Source organism: Balaenoptera ricei, chromosome 19, assembly GCF_028023285.1.
Source record: "Balaenoptera ricei isolate mBalRic1 chromosome 19, mBalRic1.hap2, whole genome shotgun sequence".
NCBI lineage: Eukaryota > Metazoa > Chordata > Mammalia > Artiodactyla > Balaenopteridae > Balaenoptera > Balaenoptera ricei.
Window position 1 is genome coordinate 11,257,893 of NC_082657.1, and position 21,987 is coordinate 11,279,879.

The 21,987-nt window shown below is 47.8% G+C and overlaps 1 pseudogene; it reads left to right on the forward strand.

Moving 5' to 3' along the window:
* LOC132353967 (carcinoembryonic antigen-related cell adhesion molecule 1-like) overlaps positions 1 to 21,987 on the forward strand; it is a 902,477-nt pseudogene that overhangs the window by 579,002 nt on the left and 301,488 nt on the right.

The following is a 21,987-nucleotide window of genomic DNA, read 5'->3' on the forward strand; positions in this document are numbered from 1 at the left end:
TATTAATAAAAACTATGACACTTGGAGGTCACTCGGCTTCACACATCCCTCCAACCGGTTTCCCAACTATTTCCTATGCGTCCTCGGAGCCATCCATATACGATATAATATGATAGGATGTGATATATTTATATGTAAATGTAAATATACCAATGTAACCAGTTTATTGAGGACTTGATGGGAAATGCTAAAGTGAAATAGTGTTATTTTACCAACAGAAAAACACCTCACCACAACTGTTGGTTATTTTCAGGTCCTTATCTTTTAGCCATATGTGGAAATACTTATGGTCAAGTGATAAGACATCTGTGTGTATTCAAATTAATACGGGGCCAAGGTGGAGATGAAACACGATCGGCCATGAGTGGATAATTCTCGGAATTGGGTGAAGGGTACATGGGGTTTATTAAACTGTTCACTCTTTTATTTATCTTTGAATTTTTCCATAATACAAAAGTTAAAAAGAAATGCAAGCCTCCCAGCACCGTCTGTATTTGTCTCATATTGACCTGGAGTATGCTGGAGTACGCTTCCTCAAAGAGCCATGTTTGTGAGTCATGGTCCCACACCCACTGTCATGCACACCTACCCACACATGTACACACACACATGCACTCACACACACACACCTCAATCACAAACAGCTCCCATGATGGCCCAGAGACCAGAACGCAATCCACACCAACATGCCCAGCCTCCCGGCCCACTGTCATATCACCCCTCCCCCAGAAACACACACACACCCATTGTGCACACAAACACAAGTTCCCCAGCACATTCGTTCCCTGAACAGTGATTGACTGAAGGTCTGTCCAGTCCACATAAGCCTTATACACACATAACAATGATGACCACTAACACTGAAAGTCATCAGTTCCCAGACTCACATTCACATCCCCCAACACACACACACACATTTTAACATGCCTGAATAGAGCTGTCTTCCTGTCTTCCCATCGGTAACATCTTAGATTTGCTGAAATGCCATACATAGTCCTAACTATGTTCAAGAATTAAGCTGTTCAGTACAGTAGCCACTAGCTGTACGTGGCTCTTGAGCACTTGCCATGTGGCTGGTTTCAACTGGGATGGGCTGTGAGTGTAAAAGCCACACCAGATTTCAAAGACTTAGTAGGAAAAAAATGAATGTAAGATATCTCATTTATAAGGTCTTACATCATTTGCATGTTGAAATGATAACTGTTGGGTATATTGGGTTAAATAAAATATATTATTAAATTAATTTCACCTGTTACCTTTTACATAAGGCTAGTGGAAATTTTTAATTTACACATGTGAACAGTGTATTTCTTTTGGACAGCACTCACCTAGAAGCTTCATGGATTATCTTATTTAATTTTCACAGCAGTCTTGGGGATAAGAGACTATAATTATCCCCTTTCTCAGATGGGGAGATTGAGGTACACAGAAAGAAAGTCCCCTGCTCAAGGTCACCCAGCTCATAAGAGCTAGGATTTGAACCCAGGCAGCCTGGCCCCAGAGTCCTGCTTTATGCCCTCCACTCCATCACCTCTCTCATGAACTAATTTCATCCTCACAAAACCCTGTGAGGTGTTCTTCCAGCATCCCCATTTATCATAAGGGAAAACTGAGGCTCAAAGAGATGAAGTGGCTTGGGTCACACAGAGTCAATGATGGAGATGGACCCCCAAACCCAGGCATGCCTGTATCCAAAACCAGTGCACCCAGGCTCACTTGTGCACACGTGCACACACACATACACACACCTTACCTTCTTCAGACACCAGGTTCATCTGGACACACTCTGTCTCCCCACTGGGACACTGCATGTAGAAGAAGTGGTTGCAGGGCCCTGAGTGGACCCCAGGACATGTAGGACACAGGAACTTGCTCAAGGTGCCTGAGGCCGGCAGGGTGGCTATGTAGGGGAGAGTGACAGTCAGCCGGGAGGACTCTCAGGACCTCCCAGGGCCCTTCGTGCGCTCATAGGCTCTACTACAAGGGAATGACATTAATGGGCTTTCCCACTGAACTGGGGTCAGGGTGCCTTAGGGTAGCCTGGCTGGAGAATGGGTGTTGAGTGCACGCCCTCTTCAACGCAGGACAAATTCTCCTCCAAAGTTACCCCACCACCTCCTTGGCCACCCATCTGACTGCTTTCTGGTGGCAGCGTACCGAGAGGAGTGGGCTCTTGGCAGTTGCCTTGGCAACAGGTGGTGTTGACCCAGAAGCCAAAACCAATGCTGTAGGTCAAGGCAAAGACGGAGTTGTCAAATGTGCAGTCCTTGGAGGCCACACAGGAACCATTTCTCCAGGAAACAGAGTTACTTGCACCTAAGACTGGAAAGATATGGAGGGCAGGCTCATGAAGAGAAGCAATTACCAGGGAACTTTGGGGACTCCCTGCCCAGAATGTTGCAGTAGATGCCTTGCAACTGTATCTCCCATCCCACATGCTTTTTTGCAACATGACTTTACCACTCCCCCATCAAGAGGTGGAATCAATTTCTTCACCCCTTAAATCTGAACTGGCCTTGTGACTTGCTCTGATCAATAGACTGTGGCAGAAGTGACAGTGTGCCAGTTCTGGGCTTATCTCTTAAGAAGCCAGTGGTTTCCACTTTTCCCTGCTCAGAAGCCAGCCACCATACTGTAAGGCAGCTCAACTAGGCTACAGACTATGAGAGACCACATGGAGAGAAGCCTCGGAAGGTGAGAGGCTGTATTGAACATTGCAGCCTCAGTTGAGTTCCCAGCTGAGTGCAGACACACCCCTTGGACCTCAGCCTTCACCCCTGGAGCAGAAGAACAGCCCAGCTGAGCCTGGTCAACCCACTGAGTGGTGAGAAATAATAAATCATTGTTTTTGGTTTGGGTTTTGGTTTTTTTGGCCTTGCCGTGTGGCTTGTGGGCTCTTAATTCCCCAACCAGGGATTGAACCCAGGTCATGGCAGTGAACGCGCCGAGTCCTAACCACTGGACTGCCAGGGAATTCCCAGAATCATTGTTGTTTTAAGTCACAAAGTTTTTTTTTTTATCATTGTAGTAAAAAATACATAATATAACATTTACTTTCTCAACCACTTTTAAGTGTACAGCTCAGTACTGTTAACAATATTCACATTGTGGTATGATAGATCTCTAGAAATTTTTCATTTTGCAAAGCTGAAACTACCACCATTCTGCTTTCTTTTTCCATGATTTTGGCTACTGTAGCTACCTCCTGTCAATGGAATTATACAATATTTGTCCTCTGTGCCTGGTTAAGCCTCTACATCTTGAGCTGCTTGGTTACTCAGGAATAACTATGACAAACGTGACATCGGATTTTAAGCTCACATCCTCCACTGCAACCAGCTTCTGTCCTCCATGGCCAGGAAAGGGCTACCATGACCGGAGTCAAGGCAGCAAACACAGGAGGGCAAGGAGAGGTCTTGGGTGTCTCAGGTCCCATTTCTTCCTCTCCTGCCCAGTCCTGTCCGCAGGGGCACTCACCTGTGATGCCCGCTATCTGAAGGCAGTGGTTCCTATCTTCCGTGCAGGGGAGAGGGTTGCAATGGTGGAGGTCTGAGCAGGTGAAACAGATGGTGACCTTAGCCTTGGTATGGGTCGCAGGTACATGGGGACCTGGGGAGAGAGGAAGATGAACTGGCTGGAGGACAACGTGTGTGTGTGTGTGTGTGTGTGTGTACATTTCTGGGCACACAGCTATATGCCTGTGACTGTGCTGTGTGGATGCACTACTGCGATGATACAGTTTGTGTGTAGGAGCATGCAGGTCTGTTTCTCTGTGTGCACATGTGGTCACGTGGTTGTGCGTGCGTACGTTGCACTCTGTGTGTTCTGGAATTGTCTGGGGAGGGCTGGGGATGTTTGTGTGTCTGCTTCCGTGGGCCCCTGTGTGTATAGGTATCTATGTGCATGTCTGTGTTTACGTGTATACATAGGAGGCTTGTTTGGGGGGGTCCGTGTTTCCAGCAAGCTTTGGAGTGCTTGGATATATATGTTGGTGCACAGATATGGATGTTAGTAAAGTGTTTCAGTATGTCTGTGTATATTTTGTACTTTTGTATGTTTGTACCTGTCTCTTTCCCTGTCCACGTGTCTGGATCTGACAACCGATGTGTCTCTGCACAGATATGTTATATGCCCGCAGGGACTGTATACACAAAAATTCCAAGTCCCACCTTCCAGTGGTTAGTAATCCTATTTTGCCCTTTTTCCCTTTCCACGTTGTAAATTTTAGCTCCCAAGTCTTCCTTTTTTTTTTTTTCTTCATCGTGATCATTCATTTAAGCCTCTGCTTAGTTTTGAAAAGTAAACTGCCTAGCAGCTGGTAATCCGAGAAAGTGAAGGTGAGAAAGTTCCTGCTTTGCCTGCAGATTCAGCAAACAGATCCCCTTCATCACAGAACTGTCCTTGCTGTGCGGGTTTCTAACAAGAGCATCTTCTACATCCCCGGAGCTGAGGGGATACTGCTCTATCTAGGTTTGAACATTTTCTTTGCTGGTCTGAAATGTCTGTAATTCTGGTCAGTTGTCTCACTTAAAAAGCTGTTGCCCTGGTAAATACTATCTCAATTAACATCTCTCTTTTCTGGATGATGAAAATTATTGTCAATGTTCTTTGTTAAACTGAAAGAAGACTATTGGCAAATCTGGCTTCTTTCACAAGCAAGGAAGTGAAGAAAAGGGAAAGACCGCCAGATTTCTTATCTAAATCGAGTTTAGATGTCTAATCTCGCTTACACAACAGGATGTTTGTGTTTTGAAGTACATGCTCTTCTGTAGGAGTGTTTTTTGGGTGCTGGGATGTAGATGTAGATGTCTGTGGAGGTGTGGATATATGCCAATGGGACTTTCTGCTTCCACGTGTCAGGTGGTATGAGTCTGTACGTGTGTGTAATTGCACTCCCTGGGAGCATGATGGTAGGCGGAGGGGATACCCTGGGAGCACATAGGATCGGGAAGGGCATTTGGGATCCAGAGAGGGCAGAAAGGGTAGGGTCTCAGGAAGTCAGGGTTCAAAGCACCTGGGTGGGTGGTAGGAGCTGCGTGGTTGCATTCAGGCTTGGTGGTGAGATGAAATCCAGACGCTTCTGGGCCCAGGGTGGTGTTCGCTTGCAGGTGGCAGACCTCTGGTGTAGCACAGCCCTTCAGGATTTGGGGGCCTCCTGCAGAAACAGGGGGAAGCTTGAGGGGGAGACTCAGAGCTTGAGCCTTCCCACCTTGATGTCTGTCTTTCTCTGTCTGAAAGTTCCCAGCTCACCTGATTGTTCTGTATGATTCATTTTCAAATCTATTTGGTCATTTCTTACAACCGCTTGTTGCCTGCTCATATGGAGGGGTCTAACTTTATTCCTTCATATATGTCACGTATAGCTGTGCTATATTCTGTAGCTGCTAATTATAATAGCTGAGTTCCTTGTGGACCTCTATCTGTTGTTTGTTGCTCCTGCTATCACTCATGGTGGCTTGTTTCCTTGTGCATTTCATGGGCTCTGGATTGTGAGCTCACATTTGGTTGATGTCAATCTGTGGGAGTCCTGGGGGCTTTTCCCTGGAGACGATTTGCCTTTGCTTATACTGAGAGCCAGGAGGTGCTACCAACTTGGGATCATTTCAGCCTCCTTCCAAGGTCCCTGGCTTATGTGGGGATTAAAGAGTCAGCTCCCCAACCATGCTGTGGACCCAAGACCTGGTCACTTAAAACAGGCTGTTATCAGCATTCGCTCTCAGGGCCACTGTGCCTTTCATTTTCACTCACTGATCTCTGATTTCTGCTCACATTTTAGTTTTATTTGGGGAGCCTTGGAAATTTCCCTAACTTCCCATAAGCCCCCGAAATCATGGAAAAACTTTTCTGACAGCATCTAGTTCATCTGTAAACGGTACCAAGGGGGATGGGTGGTGGGAGCAATCCATCCTGGAAGCAGGCTGTAAGAGGGTATATTGTCTGCAGAGCAGTTAAAACCAGTAATAAAACGAACTGAAAGTCAATCTGCTTTTTATTATCACCATATACCCGCATTTCTAAACACTGGTGGTGATAAAATACCTCTCTCCACTGGAGTGGACCACGCCCCCCATTCTTGTTCCTCCCACCTCCACCTTTCCAGCATGCCACTGTTTGTAGAAGAAAGACCCTTCAGAGAATCTAGTCTGCCAGGCTAGACTGCCAGGAGCAGAAGCCCAGGCCACTTCTCTCTCTCACTTTGCTGCCTTCATAGATAGTCTATTCTCTGATCAGTTTGGTTCTATTCTAAGCCTTTTGTTCAAAAAGCCTCTGCTCCAACCATTTGCAAGCAATAGCGATGATTTAAAAATACATCTGCAAATTCTTTAAGACCAAAAGGTGAGGGTCTATACCTCCTCTCCATGAAATCAAATGGACTTTTGTGACCATTTCAACCAATAAAGCACGGCAGAAGGGACAAGGTGTGATTTCCAAGGCTAGGTCATAAAAGACCATGTAGCTGCCACCTTGTTTGTTGGAATACTTGCTCTCGAATTCTTCAGCTGCCATGTAAAGGTGGTGGCAGCCATGATGTGAGGAAGCCCAATTTGACCAACGAGGAGAAATCACACAGAGAAGCTTGGAGATTACATGGAGAGAGAAGGGGGCCAACTAGCCCAAGCTGCTGCCTTGTTTCTGCATTATTCAGTGTATTGGAGTCTCCGCCACCATACAAAAAGCCCCAAGGCAGCCATGCTATGAGGAAGCCCAATCTAACCAATGTGGAGAGAACACATGGAAAAGCCTGGATTCTACATGTATGAGATGCTCATCAAGCCCCTAGTTGCCCTCAGCCCTGCAGTTCTAGCTCCAGCAACCCTCTGACTGTATCTATATGAGAGACCCAGAACTGTCCAGCTGAACTTTTCCTGAGTTCCCAACCTAGAAAAACTGTAAGAGTTAGTAAAATGATTGTTGTCATTTTAAGCCACTACGGGTGAAAGTGATTTGTTAAGTAGCAATAGATAACCAGAACACACATGCAAATAAACCTCAACACTGATCTGTGCAGGTGGGAGGGAGGCCAGCCATGCAACTGACCTCCTGAAGGGAACTCTTACCTCCACGCCATGTCCCACTGAGAGTGAAACACACAGTCTGGTTCCCGGTGCAGTTCATGACCGAAAGGGAGTCACATGGGGCCGACTTATTCCCAGAACAGTAGGAACACTTCACCCCGTTGGGCTGAGCTTCGGGTCTTGCTTCTGGTGGGAGCGGTTGTGGTGAGGATAGGATGGGGCTGAGGGAGATCCCCTCTCAGCCCTCCTTTCCCCCTCCAGCCCTGTGTTCTTGCTGTTTCCACTCACAACAACCCAGAGCAGGACTTCCCTGGTGGCGCAGTGGTTCAGAATCTGCCTGCCAATGCACGGCACATGGGTTTGATCCCTGGTCCAGGAAGATCCCACATGCCGCGGAGCAACTAAGCCCATGCGCCACAACTACTGAGCCTACAAGCCGCAACTGCAGAAGCCTGCGCACCTAGAGCCCGTGCTCCACAACAAGGGAAACCACCGCAATGAGAAGCTCGCGCACCACAACAAAGAGTAGCCCCCACTCACCACAACTAGAGAAAGCCCGCGCACAGCTATGAAGACCCAATGCAGCCAAAAATTAAAAAAAACAAAAACAAAAAAACCCAAAGCATTTTCCTCCAAAGTGGCACCAGCCTGGTCTCAGACACCCTTCTGGCCCTTGAAGATTTATTCCGAGGAGCAGCGAACAGAACCAAAGGTGGAGCTGGCCCCACTCTGTTCATTTGTCCTACACAAACCTTCAGGCTGAATCCCAAGGCTTCTTTCATTCATTCCACAAACATTTCTTGAGCACCTACTGTGTGCCAGGCCCTGTTTTCAAGACACAGCACTGACCACACAGACAGAAGCCCTCCCTCAAAGACCCCAAATTCCAAATGTGACGAAAAGGTGATCCTGTTATTTTAGGTTTTAAGATATTGTGGTGTTCTACAAAAGAGCGGTACTCCACCATCTGATTAGTTTTCAGAGTTTTCTTAGAGATCTGAAACATTTAAGAGGAAGCCACTTAAGCATGTTTTTCCTGAGTCAAAACTAAGCCACATATTGTTTTTGCTTTTGTTTTTTTTAATTTATTTATTTATTTATTTATTTTTGGCTGTGTTGGGTCTTCGTTTCTGTGCGAGGGCTTTCTCTAGTTGTGGCAAGCGGGGGCCACTCTTCTTCGCGGTGCGCGGGCCTCTCACTATCGCGGCCTCTCTTGTTGCGGAGCACAGGCTCCAGACGCGCAGGCTCAGTAGTTGTGGCTCACGGGCCCAGTTGCTCCGCGGCATGTGGGATCTTCCCAGACCAGGGCTCGAACCCGTGTCCCCTGTATTGGCAGGCGGACTCTCAACCACTGCACCACCAGGGAAGCCCACCACGTATCGTTTTAACATGGGTTTATACTGAAACATTGGCAGATATAGAAAAGTAGAGAACTGTGCTGATTGATACGTGGCTGCTGTCTACACACGGCTATTAAGTAGTTAAACTGTGGCTGGTTCCCTTTGGGAGGCGTCGTGAGTATAAACACACTCTAGATTTCGGAGGCTTAGTTTGGGAAAAGAAAGTAAAATATCTCATTAATTATCTCCATGTTGAAGTAATAGTTTAGATATGGTACCTTAAATAAGGTCGATTCTTAAATTAATTTCACCTGTTTCTTTGTGCTTTTGAATGTGGCTACTAGAAAGACTTTCATTCCCTAATGTGGCTCACATTGTATTTCTACAGACAGCACTGCTATGAGCATCTACCAACAGACAATTACTCCAGTACACCTGAAACTAACACAATATTGTAAATCAACTATAGTCCAATATAAAATAAAGATTTTTAGGGAATTCTCTGGCAGTCCAGTGGTTAGGGACTGAAATTAACACAATATTGTAAATCAACTATAGTCCAATATAAAATAAAGATTTTTAGGGAATTCTCTGGCAGTCCAGTGGCTAGGACTCCACACTCTCACTGCCCAGGGCTTGGGTTCAATCCCTGGTCAGGGAACTAAGATCCCACAAGCCGTGTGGTGTGGCAAAAATAAATAAAATAAAATAAAATAAAAAATTTTAAAAGAACCAAAAAGAAATGATCAGTAGAAGAATCTGAAAAAGAATGCATATATGTATATGTTTATTTTAAAATAAAAAAAAAATTTTAATAATAAAAAAAGACAATTACTCTAAGTATTCCGAGGTAGTCCCTTCAACCTTTCTTTACACATAGGAGTTTTGTTTGATGCAGTTGTACTCATAATTGGCATTTTATATGCTGAATAGCATGCCCACCTCTCAGCTTGGACTTGGCTATTTTATTTGGTTGACGTGCACAGTTTAGGAGGAGGGAAATCCCGGGTGTCTGGAAGGATGGCTAGTAGCCCTGAATGTGGAGCTGTCTCAAGTCTCCCCACTGCTATACCTGCCAAATACAAAATTCCTTCTCTGGAAAAAATAACCAGGCAACCAAAAGTGATCTTTATCACCACTCAGAGACAGGTCTGGAGTGAGCCAGCGAGGAGATGCTCATCGTCAAGGTCGAGCAAGTGCAAAGTCAGCACCTGAAAATGAGCACCTCCCCTTACCCTACACCAGAGCCCATCACCACCCATGACATTCCTTGTTCTGCTTGACTATCCTTCGGGGCAGCCCCTCTCCTAAGGAGAAATAAGAGTCTGGGGCTTCTCTCCAGCCCCACCGCCAATAACTGGATAAGCACAGCTACAATTCATAGAGTGCCTACTATATGCCAGCCCTGCGCTGGATGCACCCCCTGCCAAAGTTATTTCACACCCATTTTCCAGATGAGAAAACTGAGGTTCTTCCTGTCTCAGGCAGCCAGGCAGAGCCGGAAACCAAGGCCAAGTTCCCATGACACCCCACCCGGGTGTGTGACCCCCAGGTCGCGCTGACCAACCTTGTCGGATAAACCTGCTACAGCTGTTTTCACAACAGGCTGTTCTGATCCAGAGACTTAAGTCGGGGCCGTAGGTCAGGGAGTAGACATCTCTTCGGCATTCCCCAGGGGCCACGCAGGACCCATTCTTGACGAGAGTCCCATTTGCTGGCGACAGAAGTTGAGGAGGGGAAGTTAGAGACCACCCCCAAGCCCTCCCAGACCTCTGCTCCTCTGCAGCAATGCCCAGAGGTCAATCTGGGGCCTCAGCTGGTGTTGAGAGCACCCCATCCCCCAACCCCCCGCGGCAGTGAGCTGAGCTACCAGGCAAAGTTTGGAACCTTCAGTCCCAGGGCGGCAGGTCCAGGCCTCTCCCCTCTGACCCCTGCCCACCCACTTTGGGTACTTTGTCCATCCTCCCTGCCCACCCCCTGGCCGATCCCCCACCCAGCTGCAACTGGCTAAACAAGCAGGAGTCCCGGGCTGGAGGACAGATGATCTCTGTGCAGTTTCCTAGCAGAGGGCAGACTGGACACATCTTGGAGGTCCCTGTGGAGAGAGAGGGGTGATCAGAACTTGTGATTTGAGAAGGAGAAAAGGAAAACAAACAAACACACTCTCACGCACAATTCAAGAATAGAACTAAAGGGGAATTCCCTCGCGGTCCAGTGGTTAGGATTCGGCGCATTCACTGCCAAGGGCCTGGGTTCAATCCCTGGCTGGGGAACTAAGATCCCGCAAGCTGCTTGGCACGGCCAAAAAAGGATAATAATAAAAGTAAAAATACAGAATAGAACTAAGGGCTGGGGGTGGGAGGACTGTTGGGAGAAGATCAAGGAACATTTTCCTGGTGGTGAGTAAATGGCATTCCAGGTGGGCAAAACAGTGTGGGCAAAGTTTGGGGGCTGGAATCAGCACCTCCAAGCTGGGGCTGAGGATAATCTCCGTGTAATCTATCAGTTCTCACCGTGGAACTCTTTTTCGCAACGTTTCCCCCCTCCAAGTCCAGAACTGAACAGATAAGAGTGTCATTTCCCTTCATCATTTCTCTTTATCAGCTGGGCTGAGGACGATGTCTAGTGAGTCTTCATCTTAACCCCCAAGAGGTCCCTGAGGCTCTTCCAAGAAACCTCAAGGCTCTAAGACACACAGTCTGAGAAGGTCTGACCTTGACTCATACCTTCCTCTTACAGATGAGGACTTAGAGTCCCACCCACAATTACGCACGCAGCGAGGTCCTGGCTAGGTTTTGACCACTTAATTCCCAGCCAAAGCGGGTAGAATTAGAACCAGGGGGGAGATAGGCAGATGAGGTAAAGGAATAATAATAAGTTATGAATAATAACTCACCTTCAGGCAGGGCCACTTATGACCTGATACTGTTCTAAGCTCATAAAAAGCTCCTCAAACAAACCAAAAAAAATTTTAAGTTGAGGATTATGTTTTATTTCGGGCATGCCTGAGGACTTAAGCCTGGGATACCCCCTCTCAGATAGTTCTGAGGGACTGTTCCAAAAAGGTAGGGGAGGAGCCAGGGTATATAGGAGTTTCTGCAAAGACAAACAAAAAACCCCACAGGTAGTCGAACATCAAAAGACTACTGCTAATTAAAGAAAACCCAGGGACTTCCCTGGTGGCGCAGTGCTTAAGAATCCGCCTGCCAATGCAGGAGACACGGGTTCGAGCCCTGGTCTGGGAAGATCCCACATGCCGCGGAGCAACTAAGCCCGTGCACCACAACTACTGAACCGCCCTCTAGAGCCCGCAAGCCACAATTACTGAGCCCACGTGCCACAACTACTGAAGCCCACGCGCCTAGAGCCCGTGCTCCGCAACGAAGAGTAGCCCCAGCTTGCCGCAACTGGAGAAAGCCTGCGCGCAGCAACGAAGACCCAACGCAGCCAAAAATAAATAAATAAATAAATTTATTAAAAACCCCCCAAACCCAGACATCTCAAGTTAATGAATTTAACGCTTTTCTATCTCTTCAAACATATTAATTCAGTGAATGCCCCCAAGAGCCCCCTGAGGCAGAGTCATTATCACCCTCATTTCACAGATGGGGAAACTGAGGCACAGAGAGGTTAAGTGGCTTGCTCAAGATCACACAGCTAAGAAGTGGCAGAGCCAGGATTTGAACCCAGGCAGCCTGGCTCCAGAACTATGCTCTCAAACACTCCCTCGAGCTGCTTCCGTTGGACAAAAAGCCAAGATACAAGAAGCTGGCACTCAGACTCCCACCACCCATGTGGCCTTGGGGCCCACCCTCTCCCTCTCTGAGGGACCACACACAATGCGCCTACCTTCTGAGGCTGCCAGCGCTCCCAGGAGCGCCAGAGGAGAGAGGAGCCAGAGCATGATCCAGGCCGGAGAGGAGGAAGCGGAACCCAGGTGCCCTGCCCTTTTATTCAAGGGCATTGGCTAGGGTGGCAGCCCTGGAAGAGGGAGAGCAAAATAGGCTGCGGAGATAGCGGCCCCACCTGCCATCCTGGCCACTGGGAGTTGGGGAAAGGGCTTAGGGAATGCGGAGATGGGGAAACTGATTCCTGAGGGGCATGTAGGACAAGCTGGAGGCTACTCAGCGAAGCCAAAGAAGAACGATGGGCATGTTGTTATTATTATTATTATTATTATTATTATTACTAATAGGTTTGCTGGTCATTCCATAGAGATGTTAACTCACTAGCTCCTTACAATAATCCTACAAGCTATCGCCATTAACCCCAGGAGGCATATTCAAAATATTTGACCATCAGTCAGTATAGGCCAGGCTATGCAGCAGTAACAATTCGGCCCCATTACTAGAGCAATGTCCTGGTGCCCTCCACTGACCTGGTGTTTCCCTTTTAGTTAGTAGAACCTGGGGATGTCTGGGAGGACCCAGACATGCCATAGGTTGGGGGGCAACCAGGGTCTTGGGGGAGCAGATTTTTACCAACCAAATCTGGAGGTATCTCAATATTTTTACAGCTGGTACAGTTGAAATCAGCCCTGAGTTTCCCCATCTAACAGAGAAGGAAACTAAGGCTCAGAGCAGTCCAGGGCCTTGTCCAAGGCCACAAAGTGAGGACATTGGCACAACCAGGGTTTGAACGCAGGCCCCACTGAATTGACCACTGGGTTTCTCCAAGAGGGGAGAGGGAAGACAGCTCCCTTTCTCTGGATGAGGCCTGCACTGCTCTCTTGCCCCGCCTCTGCTGGGCAGCTTTGATTTGCACATCTGTTCAATGGGAATAAGGTCCATCTCAACCACCCACGAAGGGCCTTCCAGCCCCGATGCTTGGAATGTCTCTTCACGAGCTTTGAGTCCCCACCGGCCTCTCCTTTGCGGAGGAACCCTGGGGCTATCCCTTCCCTTGTTTGGGGCCTTGTGTTGAACCCTGAGATCCTTTTCTTTCTAGTCTGGATTTTAAAAAAAAATTTTTGGCTGCGTTGGGTCTTCGTTGCTGCACGCCGGCTTTCTCTAGTTGCGGCGAGTAGGGGCTACTCTTCGTTGTGGTGCGCGAGCTTCTCGTTGCAGTGGCTTCTCTTGTTGCAGAGCAGGGGCTCTAGGTGCACCGGCTTCAGTAGTTGCAGCACGTGGGCTCAGTAGTTGTGGCGCGTGGGCTTAGTTGCTCCGTGGCATGTGGGATCTTCCCGGACCAGGGCTCGAACCCGTGTCTCCTGCATTGGCAGGGGGATTCTTAACCACTGCACCACCAGGGACGTCCTAAGCCCTATGATTTTAAATCAGAATTGTTAATCCTCAATGGACAGTTCCATTCTTCTGCAAACTCAGGCTCTGACCTCGGAGGTTAGGTCAGGGATCCCTGCCCCACCCGCAGGATCCATATTAGATCTTAGGAGACCACAGCTTGGCTGGCACTTCCCAGGAAGGAAACAAGTGAGGTCATCAGGCCTCCACCAGTCCCTACGCAGATAAGATGAGTGATATGTCACTGCCCTGGTGACATTAAACTGGCATCAAGCCAGGGCCTTCAGTAAGCACTCCATAAACGTTGGCTGCTTTACTGTTAAGGTGATTTATACTAATGATGTTCAGGCTTCAAGGAAACCACACACCCGTGCAGAGGGGGATGAGCACTGCGGAATCAGAAGGCCTGGATTCAAGTTCCAGTTCTGTTGCTTCAAGCTGGGTGGTCTTGGACATTTCACCCCCGAGTCTCAGTTTCCTCATTTGTCAAACAGGGCAAATAGGAAGACCTACATCACAGGGCTGCTGTGAGGATAAAATGAACTGATGCATCGGAGAAGAGCACTGAGAACAACAGATGCTCTAATCATCATCATCACCTTATCATCATCTCATCGTCATCACCTCATCATAATCATCATCACCATCATCATCATCATCATCATCACCATCATCATCATCATCATCATCATCACCGTCATCATCATCATCATCATCATCACCGTCATCATCATCATCATCATCATCATCACCATCACCATCATCACCATCATCATCATCATCACCATCATCATCATCATCACCATCATCATCATCATCATCACCATCATCATCATCATCATCATCATCACCATCATCATCATCATTTAGCTGTGGGCGTGGCAAGGCTGGGGTTGGCCTACCCCCTTGGCTGAGACAAGAGAGCCCAACTGAGAGAAACGACCAATCCAAGGTCACTCCGCAGGACTGTCAGACTTCCCAGACTCTGGGGAAGGGCCCTCAATCAGGGAGTACAGTCAAGGAGCTCTCTCTGCAAGGTGCCAGTCCTAAGGGAGAAAGACAGGAGCCTGGAGGTGGCTCTTCCTGACAGAGTGCTGTAGCAGGGACAAGTTTGGGGAGGAAGCCCACCTCCTTCCCAGGTGGATCTTGAGCCCCTTGGTTCAGGAGCAGTGGGAAGAAGGGAGAACAGTCCCCAGGGAGTCTGGAGTCCAGGAGGAGAGAGCGGCTCCTGGTGCTTCATGACTAGCAGCCAGTCTCCTCAAAGGTTAGCTGATAACTCAGGCTGGGTAAACAGGCCATGAGCTGCACACACACGAGACTTTCCGGGTAAAGAGTGTGAAGGGCAGGGAGGCAGGGGTGGACGTTTCCCTGTCCTTAATTTGAAACCTGGAGGTGAGGGGACATCAGAGCAGTTCGCTAATGCGTGTCCAAGCAAATATGGGCATATGCACACCCCCCTTTTATGTACAAACAACAGGATATGATACACACTGTTCTGCCCCTAGATTTTTCCACCTGACAATCATGTAACCTGAATTACATAGTTTCCCCTTTCTTTTTTCCATTGGTTAAGTGTACCTCTTGTACAGTTTGGTATGTTCCCATCACTCGGTATTACAAACGATGCTGCCGTGAAAGAAGAACATAGGTACTGAGTTCCCAGAAGCGGTTAAGCGGTTTTGCAACATCAGAAAAGTTTGCTACATTTGTAATTTTGAGAGCAATTGCAAAATGACCGTCCATGGGGTTGTACCAATTTACACTCCCACCAGCAGTGGGCGAGTGTCCATTTCCCCACAGACTGGCCAACTCTGTGTATCATCCAACTGTTTTATTTTTGCCAATTCATAGGTGAAGGGGTGTGGTAGGATGCTGGTGGCCATCAATTCTGTGCGGTTCCTTCCATCAAGAGGCGGTCCTTGCTCCCCTGGCGGTCCAGTGGTTACGACTCCATGCTTCCACTGCAGAGGGCGCGAGTTCGATCCCTGGTTGGGGAACTAAGATCCCGCATACCACGCAGGGCAGTGTGGCCAAAAATAATAAAAAGAGAGAGAGAGAGACAGAGAGAGAGATGGAGTCTATTTCCCTCTCCTCAACTCTGAGCCAGTCCTGGAACTTGCTTTGGCCATAGAATGTGGCAGAATTAACATTGCATGAGTTCTGAGCCTCTGCCTAAGGGGAACTTGCTGCTTCTGTCATCACCTTGTTGCTGCTGAGAACCCTTTTGCCACTGTGCCAACCAGCTTGCCTCCTGTAGGATGGCAGAGGCTCTGGGCATCCCAGCTATTCCAGTTGACAACCAACCTACAAGTGAAGCCATCCAAGATCAACCAGGCCCGGCTGAGCCGGCCTAGACCAAGATGGGCCCAGCCAAGCCACAGAATCTCAAGGCATAATGTTTGTTATTTCAAGCCACTCAAATTTGGGGTGGTGTAATCTAGCAAAAGCCAGCTGATGCAAATGGTATTTCAGTGTCATTTTTACAAGAGTCATTGTGTTTCTTCTTCCATCCTTTCCTAATTTTTCTATCGATTCATAGGAGCTGTATCAGTGTCCTGTGGCTGCCACAGCAAAGTACCACAAACTGGGTGGCCTGAAACAACAGAAATGTATTGCCTCGCAATCTGGAGGCTGGAAGTCCAAAATTCAGGTGTTGGCAGGACTGTGCTGTCTCTGAAACCCGTCAGGGGATCCTTTCTTGCCTCTTGGCGCCTTCTTGTGATTTGCTAGTAGTCTTTGGCTGGCAACTCATAACTCCAATCTCTGCTTTTAGCATCACATGGCCTTCTCCCTGTGTCTCTGTCTTCACATGACCATCTTCTTATAAAGACACCAATCACATTGGATTAGGGGAACACCCTACTCCACTGTGACCTCAGCTTAACTAATTACATCAGCAACAACCCTGTTTCCAAATAAGGTCACATTCTGAGTACGGTGAGTTAGGACTTCAACATATCCTTTTCTCTTTCTTTCCTTTTTTTTGAAGGTGGGGCACACCCTTCCATTCCTGATAGGAGATTTTTATCTATTAGCAACATTAGCCCTTGGATTGCAATGGTTATTTCTGCTATTGCAGCTAAGTGGGGAAACTTGAGCTGCTAAGTGCTAGAGGCAGGAAAACCTTTCTTTGCACAAACTCAACACATTTTTTTCCTCTGGCTCCCCTATTCTCCCCAGGTCACCCCAGCCTCATGAAACCAGAGGGAGGCATGGCAAAGAGGACTGACTGGTGGAGGACGGGATGGAAAAAGGCTGGGGGCTTCCAGCTCCCGGTTCTTGTCCCCCGAAGGCAGAGACACTCAGCATGGTAGTTATGAGATCAGGCGGTAGAGACAGACGGCTTGGGTCCAAACCTGACTCTGTACTTACAAGTCATCACAGGCAAATGATTTAACCTCTTGTATTCATTTGCTATTGTTGCTGTAATAAATTACCACCGACTTAGTGCCTTAAAGCAACAGAAATATATTCTCTTACAGCACTGGAGGTTGGAAATCTGAAATGAGTCTTTTTTTAAAATATAAATTTTTGTATTTTTTATTTATTTTTATTTTTGGCTGCCTTGGGCCCTCGCTGCGCGCAGGCTTTCTCTAGTTGCGGAGAGCGCGGTCTTCTCTTCATTGCGGTGCGTGGGCTTCTCATTGCGGTTGCTTGTCTTTTTGCGAAGCACGGGCTCTAGGCACGCAGGCTTCGGTAGTTGTGGCTCACAGGCTCCAGAGCGCAGGCTCAGTAGTTGTGGCGCACGGGCTTAGTTGCTCCATGGCATGTGGGATCTTCCCGGACCGGGGCTCAAACCTGTGTCCCCTACATGGCAGGCGGATTCTTAACCACTGCGCCACCAGGGAAGTCCGAGTCTTTTTTTTTTTTTTAAGTCTTTTATTGAATTTGTTACACTATTGCTTCTGTTTTATGTTTTGGGTTTTTGGCCACGAGGCATGTGGAATGTAGAATTGTAGCTCCCTCACCAGGGAGGGAACCTGCACCCTCCACACTGGAAGGCGAAGTCTTAACCACTGGACTGCCAGGGAAGTCCCCGAAATGAGTCTTAAGGGGTCCAAACCAAGGGGTTAGCAGGGCAGCGCTCCCTCCAGAGACCAGAGACCGTAGCGGTGCAGTGATCGCCCTGCCTTTTTTCAGTAGCTCGAGCTGCACATCCTGCATTCCTTGGTTCGTGGCCCCTCCCTCCATCTCCAAAGCCAGCAGCAAAACATCTTCTTTCTCTGACCCTGCTTTCCTCCACTCTGTCTATAGTCACAGGTCCACCTACCTCCCTCTGTAAGGACACTTGTGGTTACAGGTAGAGCTCACTCACACCATCAGGATAATGAATGTCCCCATCTTAAGCTCCTTGACTTAATCACATCTGCAAAGACCCTTTTTCTCACATGAGGTAACATTCACAGGTTGCAGGGCTTAGGACCTGGATATCTTGGGAGGCCACGGCTCAGCCTACCACACCCCTGTGAACCCCAGTTTCCTCAACTGTAAAACAGGCCACTGTGAGGAGTCACCGAGTTATATAGAGAAAGCACTCAGACCAGTGTCTTGCATAGCACTGGCGTCCGGTCAAACTGAGACAGAGAGAGCCTCACTTACAGTCTCCCCTTTGGGCCTCAGTTTCTCTGTCTGGAAAATGATGGGTGCGGACCTCAGGGGTCTCCCAGCTCTGCCGCTCCTGAAGGTGAGTCCTCTTCTGTCCCTTGTTTTTGCAGAGGGAAAGCCAAGGCCCTGGGAGGAGATGTCCCCCAGGTAGTAGGCGGCCAGGCCAGGCTGGGAAAGCCCATGGGTGTTACCTGGCAGGCCTCCTGGAGTTGGGGAGGTAACAGCTGAAGCCCCAGCCGCACTCTCAGCCCAGGCCAGAGGGGGTCACTTCCTCAGGCAGGTGGCAAGAGGCTGAGGGGGTCTTGGATGTGCGCGCACGTGCGCGCGCGCACACACACACACACACACACACAGTATCTGTCAGTCTGTCTCTACTTTTCTCTCATTGAAGGCAATTGGAGGTTGTTCTCACTAACTCCGTCTGTCAGTCTCTCTCTGTCCCTCTGTTTCTTGCTTGGCTCTCAACTGCTGTTTTCTTTTTTCCTTATTTTTATTAATGAAAGAAATTAATTTTGATAAAATGCATGTAACATAAAATTTACTATTTTAATCATTTTACGTGTACAGTTCAGTAGTGTTAAGTACATTCACATTGTTGTGCAACCAATCTTCAGAACCTTTTCATCTTTTTTCAAAAATTTTTATTTTATAGTTGATTTACAATGTTGTATTAGTTTCAGGTGTACAGCAAAGTGATTCAGTTATACATATACATATGTCTATTCTTTTCCAAATTCTTTTCCCATTTAGGTTATTACAGAATATTGAGCAGAGTTCCCTGTGCTATACAGTAGGTCCTTGTTGGTTATCTACTTTTTTTTTTTATTTCTTTTGGCCGCACAGCCTGCGGGATCTTAGTTCCCCCACCAGGGATTGAACCTGTGCCCCCTGCAGTGGAAGCGCAGAGTCTTAGCCACTGGACTGCCAGGGAAGTCCCTGGTTAGTCTGTCTTTGTCCTCTGGCTCTATCTCTCTCACTCTCTCTCCTTACCTGTCTGTTTCTTTCTCTGTCTCTGTCTCTCTCGATCTCTCTCCCTCTCTGTCTCTGCACGAGATTCTCCTTTCCTCAGCCCCGGGAAGCCCCCGAAACCCATGGGCCTCGCCCAGGACCCAGCAGGCAGGTAGGAGCTGGGTGAGGCCCAGGTGAGTCACGAGGAGGAAGGAACTGACATTCCTGCCGCTTTTCTGGGATTGTGCACGGCCCAGCCCCCTGCCTGCCCCTTCCTGTAATACGTCACTGGACCTCACAGTGTGTGTCACTTGAGAGAGAGAGAGAGAACAAGTCAGAGACAGAGACAGAGAGACAGAAAGAGACAGAGAGAAAGAAACAAAGACAGGCATTGAGAGAGACAAACAACAGAGACAGAGAGACAGAAAAAAAGATACAGAGACACAGAGATAGAGGACAGAGAGTCAGAGAGATAGGATGGAGAGAGACAGAGAGAGGCAAAGAAAAGGAGCAAGACAGAGAGATAGAAAAACACAGAGAAACAGAAAGGGAGAGACAGATGGACAGATTTCGGGAGACCAGAGCAGTCTGAGGTTGGGATGGGAGGGTTCCGAGTTATTTCTCTCATTCTTCAAATAAAAGAGAAAATCGTGGGCCTTCCCTGGTGGCACAGTGGTTAAGAATCCGCCTGGCAATGCAGGAGACACGGGTTCGAGCCCTGGTCCGGGAAGATCCCACATGCCACGGAGCAACTAAGCCCCTGCGCCACAGCTACTGAGCCTGCACTCTAGAGCCCACGAGCCACAACTACTGAGCCCGTGTGCCACAACTACTGAAGCCCGCGTGCCTAGAGCCTGTGCTCCACAACAAGAGAAGCCACCACAATGAGAAGCCTGCGCACCGCAACAAAGAGTAGCCCTTGCTCGCCGCAACTAGAGAAAGCCCATGCGCAGCAACAAAGACCCAATGCAGCCAAAAATAAATAAATAAATAAATAAATTTATTTAAAAAAAAAACAAAAACAGAAAATCGTGGTCCGGAGCAGTGAGGTCATCCGGCCAAGAAGTGGTAGTGCCGGACCACACAGCTCCATGTGATCCCAAACTTGAACCTTCCTTTCACTGAGAGATGCCTCCACCCACCCCAGATCCGTTTCACAGCTGGGAAAAGCAAAGATTTGTGGTGTGAAGCCATCTGCCCAGGGTCCCCCAGGAGCAAGTAGGTGAGCTGGGTCTCAAGCCTACTTGGACCAACACCCTGACTTTCTATCTCCCCACGTCATATGCATTAATATCTCATTCAGTCTTCACGCCAGTCCCAAGAGGGACCCCATTTTCCACATGAGGAAACTGAAACTTGGCAAGGAGGGTATCAGTTGACCCAGGGTGACCTAGCTAGGGAGCTGTCCTGTCCTGCTGTCATCAGCAGGACAACAGCTATCCTAAGACTCATTGCAGCTCTACCTCCATCCCTATCCCCCAGAAAGGAAACACAGGGCCAGAGTCTAGAGTCAGGCCCAACAGCAATAACAATGGCAGTGATGATTTTTATTGAGCACTTGCTATGTGCCAGGCACTGTGCAAGTGCTTTGGGTGTACACTTTTCTGTCGCTAGCCCACAGGCCCTGGGAGGGAGGCGCTTAGCTTTACTTTCCAGATAGAGGACTTGAGGCACAGAGAAGTTAAGTAACCTGCCCAAGGCAGCACAGCTATTGAATAGCTGAAATTTGAACCCTCACAGTCTGGTGTCAGCCCCCACACTCTTAACCTCTTAGAAAAGAGAGTTTCTTTGGGATTTTTCTTACCTTATCTTAAAATGATTACCTTAAGGTTTTGATGCATTAGTAAGAATAACAATAGTATAATCATTATTGCTGTGGTAGAGGTAGCTACTGCTTACTCATAGCCTACTACTGTTCCTGTCACACTGGCCCCTCTGCTGTTCCTAGATCTCATCAGATCTGCTCCCACCTCAGGGTCTTTGTACTCACAGTTTCCTCTCCCTGGAATTCTTCCTGGACCATCTGCCTGGACTTCTTCCCTCACTACCTTCAGCCTCTCTTCAAATATCACCTCCTCAGGAAAGCCCTCCTGGATTACCTGGCCTAAAACCAACCTTGCCTCACTTGTACCCTTGCACCTCTTCAACCTGGTTTGTTTTTCTGCACTTTACTTATCACAGCCTGACAGCAATAGATTAGATAACATATATTTACTCCCTATTGTCACAAGGGCAGGGACTTTCCTGCTGTGTCCCCAGCTTCTGGACCAGTGCCTGGCACAAAGTAGTTCCTCAGTAAATGTTGACAGAGATTGTTGAGTCCTCCGTGTGGGCCAGTGACTGTTTCAGGCATTTAATTCAACTGCATTAAATTGCTCTGACTGGGAGGGAGAGACTATTTTACCTTTGGCACTTTATTTTCCTTTTAAAAAACTTATTATGAACCTTTACAAACACAGAGGAGACAGAATGGCATATAAGTTACCTCGATACAATTGATACAGCTATTTTGTCTTTCTTTTTTCCTAAAATATTTCAAGGTAAATGCAGACATCGATGACATTCAACCTCTAAATATTTCATTGAGCATCTGTAAAATATAAGAAAAAGTTTTCCACATAACCACAAAACCATGGTCATAACAGCAATATCTACTTTTTGGCTGAAGTGTTTTAAGGTAAATGGAGACATTGTATTATTTCATCCCCAAATATTTCAGCGTGCAGCTCTAAATGATAAAGACATTTTCCCATATAACCACACTACCGTTATCCTTCCTAACAAAACTAAGGAAAGACCTATATTATCTAATAATCAGCCACAAATTTCCCGTCGTGA